Source organism: Lynx rufus, unplaced genomic scaffold, assembly GCF_022079265.1.
Source record: "Lynx rufus isolate CCGP_SWC_20201006 ecotype Redwood Valley unplaced genomic scaffold, mLynRuf1.p SCAF_11, whole genome shotgun sequence".
NCBI lineage: Eukaryota > Metazoa > Chordata > Mammalia > Carnivora > Felidae > Lynx > Lynx rufus.
The window spans coordinates 55960523-55973125 of NW_025814825.1; the positions used below are offsets into that span (position 1 = coordinate 55960523).

The 12603-nt window shown below is 43.5% G+C and overlaps 1 long non-coding RNA gene across 1 annotated transcript; it reads right to left on the reverse strand.

Moving 5' to 3' along the window:
• Nucleotides 1–349: 349 nt before the first annotated feature.
• Nucleotides 350–12367, reverse strand: LOC124507167 (uncharacterized). Its single transcript, XR_006960941.1, has 4 exons — nt 12067–12367; nt 10802–10887; nt 1788–1985; nt 350–1253 (listed from the first exon to the last, which is right to left on the reverse strand). It is a non-coding gene; the product is annotated as an uncharacterized LOC124507167 (long non-coding RNA).
• Between the last annotated feature and the right edge of the window lie 236 nt (nt 12368–12603).

A 12603-nucleotide genomic window follows, 5' to 3' on the forward strand; every position in this document is an offset into this window, starting at 1 on the left:
GGGCCTCCGTAGTTAATTCCTAGTTTTCTTTTTGCCACCTCTCATGATCTAACCGCAAAAGTCGCTCGAGTCGAAAAGGCAGGGAAAGCTACTGAGTTAAGAAAGCGGTAAAGATGAAAAACAGCAGATTAAAAAAATATCCAGCTCAGGAAAATGCTCGTGTGGGAGACTTTGCCGTGACGACCGTGATGTTTCTACGATGATCGTACCCAGATCCTTACAGCCCATCCCTCTGTCCCTATTGGGCCAGGCTGAGAGGGTGCTGGATCTTGGTCTCATCACAGTGAGGATAGAGTCACAATCCTCTGGGTTTTGATGAGTGGACCACTGGGTTATCACATGACCTCACCCCATCTCTGCCATGGACAGGCTATGCTTCCTTTAACAAGAAGGTCCTGAGTTTTCTCATCTGGAGACCGTAATAATAACACTTAACAGGATGTCCTTGGAACTTTCTACATCCCCTGGAAATTATAAAGCTACAGCGTAACCTTGCCTTAGAAAAAAAAATCAGAGTAAATAATCTCTTCAACGCTATACCTTATCTGGTTATACCTCACAGGCTTTACTTCCCTAAGGTTTAGCATCAACTCTGGTTTCTCGTTCAAAACATCTGCGAAGGGACAGAAGCAAAGAAGCATCTGGCTTGTCCCAGCAGAATATAGTCGTGAGACCCGAACATTTATTAAAGACATGCTTTCCGTGACATCCCGGAGAAAGCTAAAGGTATTTAAAGTGACGTCTGGGAAGGACTCGGTATTGTTCAGAGCAGTGTGTGAAAAGCCCCGGCAAACAGTCTACGTGATTCATCAAGTTCAGAGTTGTTGTCATAACGTGTCTACTAATAGTCATTAAAGCATCTTCGTTAGCCAGAGATAAATACCAGGGAACGCTCGGAATCCAGCTCCCATGCTTTCAAAGCTGCCTGGGAGCAGAGCAGTTGCTTAAGTGGCTTTGCTGCATCTGGCCTGAGGATCCAGCTTCCAGAGCGTGAGGCGGGGAGAACCCACCCCGTGGGTGCCGCTGACACACGGCGGCGAAGGGCCTCGACCGGACGGCGTGGGCCCTTCACCCCAGGATCGGGCGTCGGGGGTCTTCTGGGTGAGGAGGCGGCACTGCTGTCCCCAGACTCCGAGATTCCAACAGCCCCAGCGGGAACCGGGTGGACGTCGTCCCTCTTCTCGCTGACCCGGGCCCCATTGGCAGGAACCTTCGCGAACCGGCCACCGGTGAGTGTCAACCAGGACCCAAGACTGTTGCCAAATTAGAAATCGGAGGGTATCCACTGAATCTGCATGTCTGTCCAGATAGTTCTTAGGCAAGTAAATCCTAGCAGCTTGCAGGTGCGGGAGCCTTTACGTGGCGGCAAGAGGGGAAACTTGATGAACTGCGGTTTTTTGGAGGATTGGGGTAGGGAGCCTTTCGGGATTCGGTATAAAAGGACTTGCTAAATCGCTTCCACCGGGTCAGTGGAGGAGTGGCCCTCTGCCTTTCACAACCGCCCTCAAATCCTGTGTTGGGCACCGGGGCAATTAGGACATTCCTTCCATTGAAGGATACGATTGAACTCTGCCTTTTAATGTCGTGATTTTGATCTACGTGAATTACTGATTAATCAGCCTTCCACGTAGGCACCCTCCCGCCTGCTCGGGGGCAAACAGTAAAGAAAAGTGGTGTTGCCAGGCTGGATGCCCTTGGCCCCGCTCTTCCGGTTGGGGCTGCAGGCTAGAAAAGCAAAGTGGAACGAATGACACGGGCACTTCCTTGCCAGACGAACTATTTCTTACCTCCTCCACAGGCCTGTCGCATCCAGGACTGTTTCCTTGACGAGATGGCAACTTTCATGGGTGCGGTTGGACCGACAGCCTTATAGGGTATCGTGGCGGTGACCAGGCTCTCTGCAAGGGGCATCTTCATACTGTCAGACTTGCCTGACATCCCAGAGAGGAGAATTTAAAAGCCACCTAGACCATGAGCTTTGCCCCCTTTTAAGAAAAAATAGGCAATCTTCAGCACAGGAATTTATTTTACGGTATTACTTTCAGAAGTTGCTGAGGAAGACACATCTTTCTGTGGAAGAACTCTTCGCTACAGTGTTGGATAGCCGTATGCAATTTTGCTGTGTTTTGCTTATCTTAGCCTAAAACAAATGTTACGTATATGGGGAAATGGCAAAAACTGAATTAAATGTCATTGATTTCAGCTATTCTTTTAACATGAAACTCATATTCTTAGCTTGTCTTCTTTCCTTTAGGTTGAATTCCTATTAGTGTGGTTCTTATTGCGTTTTTTTTTTAATTTTTCTTATTTTTGTTAAGTTTATTTATTTTTGAGAGAGAGAGAGAGTGAGCACGAGCCAGGGAGGGGCAGAGAGACGGAAACACAGAATCCGAAGCAGGCTCCAGGCTCTGAGCTGCAGCACAGAGCCCGACGTGGGGCTCGAGCCCAAGAACATGAGATTGTGACCGGAGCTGAAGTCAGACGCTCAACCGACTGAACCACCCAGGCGCCCCTTACTATGGGTTTTTAATAGTAACATATTCATGCACAGCCTAGCGACCCTCCCCCTCCCCAATATCTAAGAAATGATTATCAGAAAAATGAATCATTAGAGCTACTTTTTTTCCCCTGTAATCCGTGGTGGGACCTCTGAAAAATAAAGGAGAAAACTTTGATGCAAAGCATTATTCATTGGACGTTATCCCCAAATCTTGTTGATGTAGGAGCAAGTAGTATTCGAGTACCTAATCTGGGAGTCAAGACTGGAGAGGCCAATCTATCCACTGTCTCTAACTAGTTCTGTGATCCTGGAAGAGATAGGACATTTAAAAAATGGGATCTCAGGGTTCCATGTATTATGTTGCTATTTGGACAGGGCACATCAATGGGGTTTTCTTCTGGAATAGGGATATTCTGCAATTCCATAGAATTCTTACATCTGGGGTATGTCACTGTTCCGGCAGCCTCCACCTCTTCTCTCTCCATCTGATAGAGTCCTGTATCATACAAACCTGAGGAGGTACAAGTGCGTGTCGCTCTGAATTATGTTCATGACGCAGGAGCCAACAAAACAAACCCCAACAAAGTAAAACTCCCTTGATGGAAGTTGGGTATGGTTCATTAATAGCCTTGAAAAAAGTGTGTTCAGAAACAGATCATCTTGTGTCAGAGGAAGTAAAACTGAGAATGCATCTTATCCTTCATTAACTAGTTTCTGGAACATTTCTATTTAGTCAGCAAGTTTTTAAAAGGGTATTTTCAAAAAGGGGGAAATGCAAATTAGAGGCATTGGTCATTACCCAGGAAATAAAGGAACTGTCAAAGAAAAATCTAATGAAATGCCAATGGCTCTGTGGAGTAGACATTGATGGAGCCTGACGATAATGTCATCCGTGCAATTGGGTCATGGGTCCTTGTCATTGTTGAAACTCGTAGAAGAGAAAGTTCTGAACTGCTTTAAATGGGAACAAAGACAACTCTGCCTTATCTGAACTCCATCCTTTGGGTTGTGATACATGCAAAATACCAGAGTGACTGTAGTTTGGAGAATGCGTTCAGTGCGAGAGTGTGGGTGGCAGCCGGAGGTAGGGACTGTACTATTATTGTGATATTCTTGGCTCCCACATGGGCAGAAAACTTCAAGATTCGTTCTACCTCTGCCACCTTATGATAATGCAACGTCTTTTATTATGAAAATTCATCATTGGCTGATAAGTAATTCAAAATTACCCCGATTCCCCCCTCCCCTTGTCCCCATTTGTCATAAGGAATCTCTGCCGGTCTATGGATCCTCTTGCCTTATTGCAAATACTTTTGATCCCGAGTATATATTTGTGAAGGAAGGAACGAGTATATAACTGAAGGAAGTTAGGACTGTGGTTTTTGGCTATCAATTGAGGCGGGACTAGGTTTGGCTGGGGGCGGGGGGGAGGTGTAGGGGGAGTCGTTTTTGTTCTGTTTTGTTTCCGCTTTACAATTCAGCCTACAGTGCTTATTGTCTTTGACTTGTGAGTACCCTGTTCCAAACAGTGGACCCAATGACACCCTAACTGCACTTAGAGACTTTTCGAGTCACTTAGAGACTTTGTGTGCCGTGTTAAATTTGGCATAATGATCAGTAAACTAGGTAGGTACCAGAAGAGACAAGTTCTAGCGTAGGCTCTATTACCAACCTGTTCACACAGAGCAAACAGTTCTCCATGCTGCAGTCTCCTATTTGCAGAATGAGGATAATAATACCTGCCATATCTACTTTACAGGTTTGTCACGATGAACAGTCATTGAGATAATAGGCATTATTAGCGTAAATAAAGTATGAGATGGTATTTCTCATATAACTAACAATTTAGGCAACATAATGACAGTCTCGTGTCTAATTAGAGACATTTTACTTCACCGAGTCCTATGAAATACTGTTCTCCTTCTTACGTGCTAGGAAAGCAAAGTGCCTAGTGTTCTTGCTTCCCCAAAGTGATATAAACTGAATCAATGGCCGCGCATCCCTGATTTTTTTTCCCTACATCTAAGATCTACCGAATTTTAATGATGGTTACGCACAGAGTGCTTTTGGGGTCTGTTGCCCCCGTGTAGCCTGTCCCCACCATGTGCACTACGCTCAAGTGGTGGCCTTTGTGCCTGTCTCATTGTTATTCTCGGGTGCCACAGTCACTTGAATACTTGAGCAGGGGAAGCAACGGTCCCAACGTCAAGTCACTTTCAGCGCTTGAGATCTGAAAGGCAGCCACTTGGAGTTCATTACACTTTTCTACTCAACCCTCCTGCCTTAACATTGTATTGCACGAGAATTCTAAATTCACTTTGGCTGCGTTACAAGGCCTGTTTTCTGCCTGGATGCCCAGGTCTCTCTTTCTTTCCATTGTCTCGGGTTGGTGTCCAGGAATAAAGGATACTTAACATTTAAAAAGGCAGAATTGTTTGCAAGGAAAATACTTCCCGCTAACTGGCTCTCCGAGAACTTGAAAGACTCAAATGAGGACAGTCACTTCCTTTGGAAGCATATTTATTTCTGTGCATCTTTTCTGGAAAAAAAAAAAAAGTTACCTCTTTGTGTGTCTTACTCATCATTATGTGTGTTTACAGAGTCCATGAGAAGTTCACAAAAAGAGAATTTCTTAGTGCGAAAGGCCCTTTGTTGAACAGGAGCTTTAATGCTTCCATACCTGGCCGAATCTCTTTTACGTATGACGACAGAAATCTTTTTCTTAAGCTTCCTGTGACCCACTAGGTCTTTCCACCGGAACAATGAGGTAAACTATGTGAACGTATAAATGCCTTTCAACACGCTTTGGCATGTTTTTGTCGATAGAGGTAATCGACTAGGAATTAATTCGCTTCCCTTCTGCGTCTTGGGCACAGTGCGCAATAGCACTGTGAGCTTGGATCAACCCTGGATGCCTTAGCTTTCCTGTTTTAAGTGCGGCATATCTAGAAAGTATTCTTTGTGGTGGTGTGTGATTTAGAGACGTGTGTCTGTCAGCTTCAGAGAAAGAAAAGCCATTTGACCACTTTTGAAAGGGCCGAACAGCGGCGGTGGGCTTAGGGAGGTGGGAGGGAACAAGGCCCGCCTGCGTTTGTAAGTGTGCGTGTGTGTGCGTGTGTGCGCGTGTGCATGTGTGTGCGTGCATTGTTTTCCACAGGGAAAAACTAATCTCTTGGCTTAGATCCACCTTAGTATTAGCCTCAATGCGTTCTCTCCCTCCTTTACTCTAAATCATTATTAAGTTTATTACTTCTTTTTTCTTTTGCTGGAGAAGATTAATGGCTTTCCCTGGGCAGAGGGAACTCTGCAGAGCCCAGTGGCTCTATAAATAGCACCTGCTGCTAATTCTCCAGTGCCTGGTATCTCCCCAACACATCTTGGTCTTTAAACAATTTGTTCAGAAGAAGAAAGCTAAGGGTCACTGTGCACTTTGGTGTTACTCAAAATGTGTTTTATGGATAGTGGGTTTTTTCTCCAGGAAGTTTGGCCTGTTGGGTCCTTTAGAGAAACTGGGCGTCCTGGTACCTCCCCGGGGAGGCATGCCTCACTAACCAAGCTTGTAAGGATATCACAGAACCTGTTGGACCTGTGGGGGTGGTGCCTTGCTAATAGCTTTGGCCATTAATTTCCCCCCTCTTTTTTTTTTTTTTTTTCTAATTTCTTCTTTCTCAAGAGGTTTCAGGCTCAGCTGAACTGTTCCAATAGCCCGGGGGAGATGTGACTTCATGGAGTTATAAAACACAAAAAGGGAAAATGCTGGGAAAATTGAGTTGCTAAGGTTCAGTAACTTGTGGTTTCAGAAAATGGAACACTTCTGGACAACGCAGATGGCAGGAAGGGCCATGGTCATCGTTGGAAAACCACCTTCCCCTTTAGGGGTAGCAGTAGGAAGGCGAGAGAACACCTAACCTCTAGGGCACACGGCAGGGGTGCCTTCCTTCCCTTAAGGAAGTCTTTGTTGAATACCGAACGATGAAGGAAAGGAGAGGTATTTCCTGTTATCAGAAATGTGACTTGAAGTCAGTGCAGTTGTGGGCAAAGTTGTGTGAGTTAAGGAGGCCATATGACCTGTTAAGATAGAAAGAAGGCGGGGGTGGGAGGAGAAGTTTCCCCTTCCTTGCTGTTCAGTCATTGCCCTTCGACAGCCTCTCCTGGGTAGACCAGATCACCAGCAAAACGGGGCCGGTTGTGCTGAGTATTTTGCTAGGTACCTTGATGAAACCACGGAGCTGTATACCTTGTATGCAGAGTTTCTCACCAATACCTTCCGTTGTTATCCAATATTGACCACGTAACCTTGAGAGCGGATAATTCTCTCTCAGTTGCACTTTTAGTGAGACCAATGAAAAAATCCAAGGATGCTTCCCAGATCTTGAATTTGGAACACTAGGAAGCCCTAACTCGTTAGATGTCGACTTACTACATGGATTCAGATTCAAAGTTTCCATTCTCTTAGAATAGGACTCCCATGACAACCCCAGCTAACCTTTAGGTTGAGGATTTTATTTACCCTTGTCATGTATGCAGTGCAAACATTTTCTCGCCCTGTTTATTTCATCAGTATTATCAGATAATTGCACAACAGCATCTTACAGCTCAGAGCTACCTCTGAGATAATTTGAAATAACAATTGCCTTTTGCAGATGAAGAAACTGAGGCCTGGGGAGATGAAGTGCCTTGCCCAAGGTCGCTTGGCTTGTCGAGAGCAAAGTTGAACTGTAACCTGAGCCTGTCTGTCTGTGTCATATCCTCCAATTATGGCTTGTTGTCCTTAAAAACTCACGTCATGTGCCACTTCTCAGTGGCAATGTGAATTCCTTAAACCAATAATTTTTAAACTTTTAAAAAAGAGATCCTTTATTGTGCTTATTATATGGATGTAGGTAAGCAATAGAAATGCCTTGAAGTGACAGCGGTAGGGATAGGAGGACCTGAAGCCCATCATACTAACATCGCCCCATCTTCTGTCCGTACCCTGGGTGGTCTCTGAGACAAATCCAAGGAACCCAGGTGATCAGAAACTCAGTCTGGAACATCACCACTTGTGCGCAAGAAAAACCACCTAACATCTATCTGCATCTATCTGTCTGCACATCTGTCTGCTCATTTTGATCAAACGAGTTTTCAAAGCCTTGGCTTCATCACCTTGAAAATCACCAACCGAGGACTCACGGAACAATATTATCTCCCGGTAACACAAAGCTTGGCACATCCTGGCTGTTTAATAAATTTTGCTGAATGAATAAATTAATGAAGGGTAACGCTTCGATCCCTGGAAACTCTTCATTAGCTCTCATCGTCTATTGCTCTTTTCCTGTCCCATGTGGCCAAAATGCATCACATATACCTTGCTAACTCCCTTTTTGTTGTATTTGGCTCCATTGTTACTGGTTTCTCCTTCTTGACTGTGAGGTCCTGGAGAGCAGAACTCCGAATTCCCAGTGCTGGGACACAGTGGGCCCAGAGTAAGCTTCAGTGAGAGCTTATTGTTAAATGAAGACTGATGGGAAGTACATCAAACCTGTAGTGCTAAAGCAGAGTTTCTCAATCTCAGTATTATTCATATTTGGGGCTGGAAATTTCTTTGTTTGGGGGACCGTCCTGTATATCGTGGGATGTTTAGCAGCACCCCTGGCCAATACCCACTCCAAGCCAGTAGCAGCCTCTCCTAACCCCAAGTTGTGACAACCAAAAATGTCTCCAGACATTGCCAAATGTCCTCTGGGGGGCAAAATCGCCCTTCACTGAGAACCACAGAGCTAAGGCATGTCTTGTTTTCTTTCCTCTGAGCTTCTGTTTCACATGGACTCAGTCTGAAATGAGGCCGTTCCAAAACGTAAAATGTCTTGGTAAGTAAAAATAGGTAATGGTGTTGCTCAGATCTTGGAATTTAAGAATAAGCATTGTCAGCCATTAATTCATTTCACCCTCTATATATTTTATTTGGAGGGAATTTTAGTGGAGAACATGATGTTTGCTAGTTTGGGAAGATCATGTTCATTTCATGAAGGAACATAAATGCCAGTATTCTCTTGAGCCATTGGTCTGAAGTTGGCCAAATGCCACAGTTTCAGGATAGAGATAAAAAATGGCAGCTTCATATATTCTGTCATCATCAAGAAACTGGACTGGCAAATCAGTTGTTTTTCCCATGTTCTCACGCTTTGGATGGTTTAGCGGAAGGCCCGTAGGATTTTAAACAGATGCCCAGCCCAAGTCCAAGACTCCAAGATTTAATGGCGCCTGTGTACCTCATCCTAGATGTTACACGATACCTAAGTATCATGGGACACATCTTTTATTTGAGACAAATGAAATGCCATTGAGTATTGATTCTCCCTAATGGAACTGGGCCTTTCCACTTCGAATCTAATCAAGAGTTTAAAGAAACATTTAAGAAAAAGGTCCCATTTCTCCCTCCCAGAAACATATAAGCAAGACGCAGAAGCACAAAATACAGTTCTCTAAAATCGGCATCCTCAACCTCTCACTCTTCTTATCCTCAGTCTTAAATTATCCTCTCCATATAGGTCATTTCCCAATATCTAAATATTAACAATTTGTAGCCTCGGTATCCCCAATTCCTACAAGCTTCTGAGAGCTTGCTTGCTTTCTTTCTTTCTTTCTTTCTTTCTTTCTTTCTTCTTTCTTCTTTCCTTTCAATTTACTTATTTAAATTCAAGTTAGTTCACATACAGTATAGTATTGGTTTCAGGAACAGAACGCAGTGATTCATCACTTACATAGAACACCCAATGCTCATCCCAACAAGTGCCCTCCTTGGTGCCCATCACCCATTTAGCCCATTCCCCCACCTACTTCCCCTCTAGCAACTCCCAGTTTGTTCTCTGTATTTAAGAGTCTCTTATGGTTTGCCTCCCTCTCTGTTTTTCTCTTATTTTTCCTTCCCTTATGTTCATTGGTTGTCTTTCATAAATTCTACCTGTGAGTGAAATCATATATTTGTCTTTCTCTGACTTATTTCACTTAGCATAATACACTCTAGTTCCATCCATGTTGTTGCAAATGGCAAGAATTCATTCTTTTTGATTGCCAAGTAGTATTCCATTATATATATATATATATATATATATATATATATACACACACACACACACACACACACACACCACACCTTCTTTATCCACTCATCAGTCATTGGGCATTTGGGCTCTTTCCATAATTTGCCTATTGTTGGTAGTGCTGCTATAAACATGGGGGTGCACATGTCCCTTCAGATCAGCATTTTTGTATCCTTTGGATAAATACCTGCTAGTGTAATTGCTGGGTCATAGGGTAGGTCTAGTTTTAATTTTTTGAGGAACCCCCATACTGTTTTCCGGAGTGACTGCACCAGTTTGCATTCCCACCAACACTGTAAAAGTGTTCCTCTTTCTCCACATCCTCGCCAGCATCATTTGTTTCCTGAGTCGTTCATTTTAGCCACTCTAAAGTGTGAGGTGGCATCTCATTGTGCGTTTGATTTGTATTTCCCTGATGATGAGTGATGTTGAACATCTTTTCATGTGTCTGTTGGCCATCTGGATGTCTTCTTTGGAGAAGTGTCTATTCGTGTCTTCTGCCCATTTCTTAATTTGTCTTTTGGGTGTTGAGTTTAATGAGTTCTTTATAGATTTTGGATACTTCTTCTTTTCATCAATGCCCAAATAAAATGACTCAACACGTCCCTAATACTGCAGGCTCTTGAAAGTCCAGTATTCCTATCCTGATATTTCTATAGGTCTATCCATTCACACATTCATTCATTCAACAAATATTTATTGAGAATACAGATCTTTCTTGATAGGGTTACATTCCAAAATGCTTTGAATAAACCTAACCCACCGAACTTCATAGCTTACTTCTTAGCCTACTTTAAACGTGCCCAGAACACTTCCATTAGCCTATAAGTGGGCAAAATCATCTCACGCCAAGCCTATTTGATAGTAAAATGTTGAAAAATCGCTGTAATTTATTGATCACTGTACTGAACATGAATAGAATGGTTGTCTGTGTGCGGATTGTTTACCCTCATGGTCGCATTGCTGACTGAGAGTAGTGGGTCACTGCTGCCCCGCATGATGAGAAAGTCTCTGCATATTGCTAGCCCATGAAAAGATCAAAATTCAACATTCAAAACATGGTTTCTACTGAATGCATATCACTTTCACATCATCAGAAAGTCAAAAACTTGTACGTCAAACCATGGTAAGTTGGGGATTGGGGACTGTCGGTACCATGTGACTACAACATACTAGATTTCTACTCTGGAGCTCAGGTCCCATCGCATTCCCATTGTACCTCCTGCTGATGAGCTCTCTCCATCAACTCTGCCTCCTGTCGGTTCACCGTATCTTCTTTATTCTCCAGAGCAGCGCAACTCAAGGCTGAATGACATAGTCACAGAAGTTGATGATATTACAGAAGATGACAATCGCTCACACAACAAGAAACTGCTTGAAATTACATAGCAGTCATCACTTGTCCTTAAAAGACGCTTTCCTATCCCTGCCACTAATGACAGCTCACTGGCCACCTTCCCTCCTCAGGATCTGCTTACCAGGCTGCCATGTTGCCGGGCCTGCTCTCTCTCTTCCCAGACCAGAGGAGTCACTTCCTCAAAGCTTCCTTCCCATTTACTACCGAAGAACGTCTCCTGGTTGTGGTTCTTGTTGCTTGTAACTTTATTATCTAATGTCAGTTGGGTCTTTTGTATCAATCACCTCCTTCCAAATTTTTAATCATCAAAGAAAACCTATCAAAGTATTTTCCTTTGCAAGAGATCCTACATCCTGAGCAAGGCAACACATTAACAGATGCTTTGCTTTCCCCTTTAATTTTCCCCAGTTCTATTCTTAGGCAGAGTTCTTAAGCAGCACATCACCTTTGTGATAGACTGAAGGCAGCCGGCAATTTATTTTCTTTTATCGAGAGCAAAGGCACTGGGGTAAATTTTTAAAAATCCTATTACATTATTACCTAAGTGCACTCACTTCTCCCTTTAGCTCTGCTCCCAGTGGAAACAAGTGACTAATCCTTATTAGTGCCAATTATTAAAGAGGAATGGCTGTAGCCCTACCTAAGGTCCACTAGATTTTTCCTTTTGAATAACGTTGGGATACGTTTTCATGAAGGGGGTAGTTACAATGAATGGGTCAAACTGACACTTGTTGATTTACTTATTCATTTCTGCCCAAGGACCATTGCAAAGTATGGATTAACTCAGACTTGGAAATGTAAATTCTGTCAGAAAAAAAAATAGCTCATGCTATTGAATGGAACATTTGAGCCATCCTCAGAAAATTCAAACTATGAAAAGACAAGAATATATTTTCCTCTAGGAAGAATATATTTTTCCTCTAGGAAAAATTCTGAACTTCTGCACTGACAGCACAGAGCCTGCTTGGGATTCTTTCGCTTCTTTGTCCTTCCCCAACTCGCACTCTCTCTCTCCCTCTCAAAATAAATAAATTTTTTAAATATTCAAATTTTAAAAAAGAAAGCACTTACCTCCCCCCCCCCACCATGTATCAATACGGGGATGATACGATAATACTAATACTCACTATGGCTGATCACGAGTCTGCCACATGCTGGACTTTTTTCTCGGTGTTTTTTGATATTTTTTATATCTGGGTCTTGGAGCAACCCGCCACGATAGGCATTTTCTCCATTTGCAAACAAAGTTAGCCACCTTACTGGAGACCCACCATCAAAGTGGGCGCACAGCAATGCAAGCTGATTCCTTTTTGGGTATAAAATGGAAGGGTGTCAGAGGAGGTGAGCTATTAATGGGTATTATTTTAAGTTTATTTATTTATGAATTTTTAGAGAGAGACAGAGAGAGTGAGTAGGGAGAGGGGCGGAGAGAGAGAGGGAGAGAGAGTCCCAAGCAGGCTCCACGCCGTCAGCACAGAGCCCAACATGGGGCTTGAACCCACGAACCATGAGATCATAACCTGAGCCGAAACCAAGAGTCAGATGCTTAACCAACTGAGCCACCCAGCCACCCCTATTACTGGGTATTTTCTATCTAACATTTAAATGAGCATGCTTTCCAGTGTGAAGAGCTAGTAGAAAACTCCCCTGTGGTACGTGTGAGT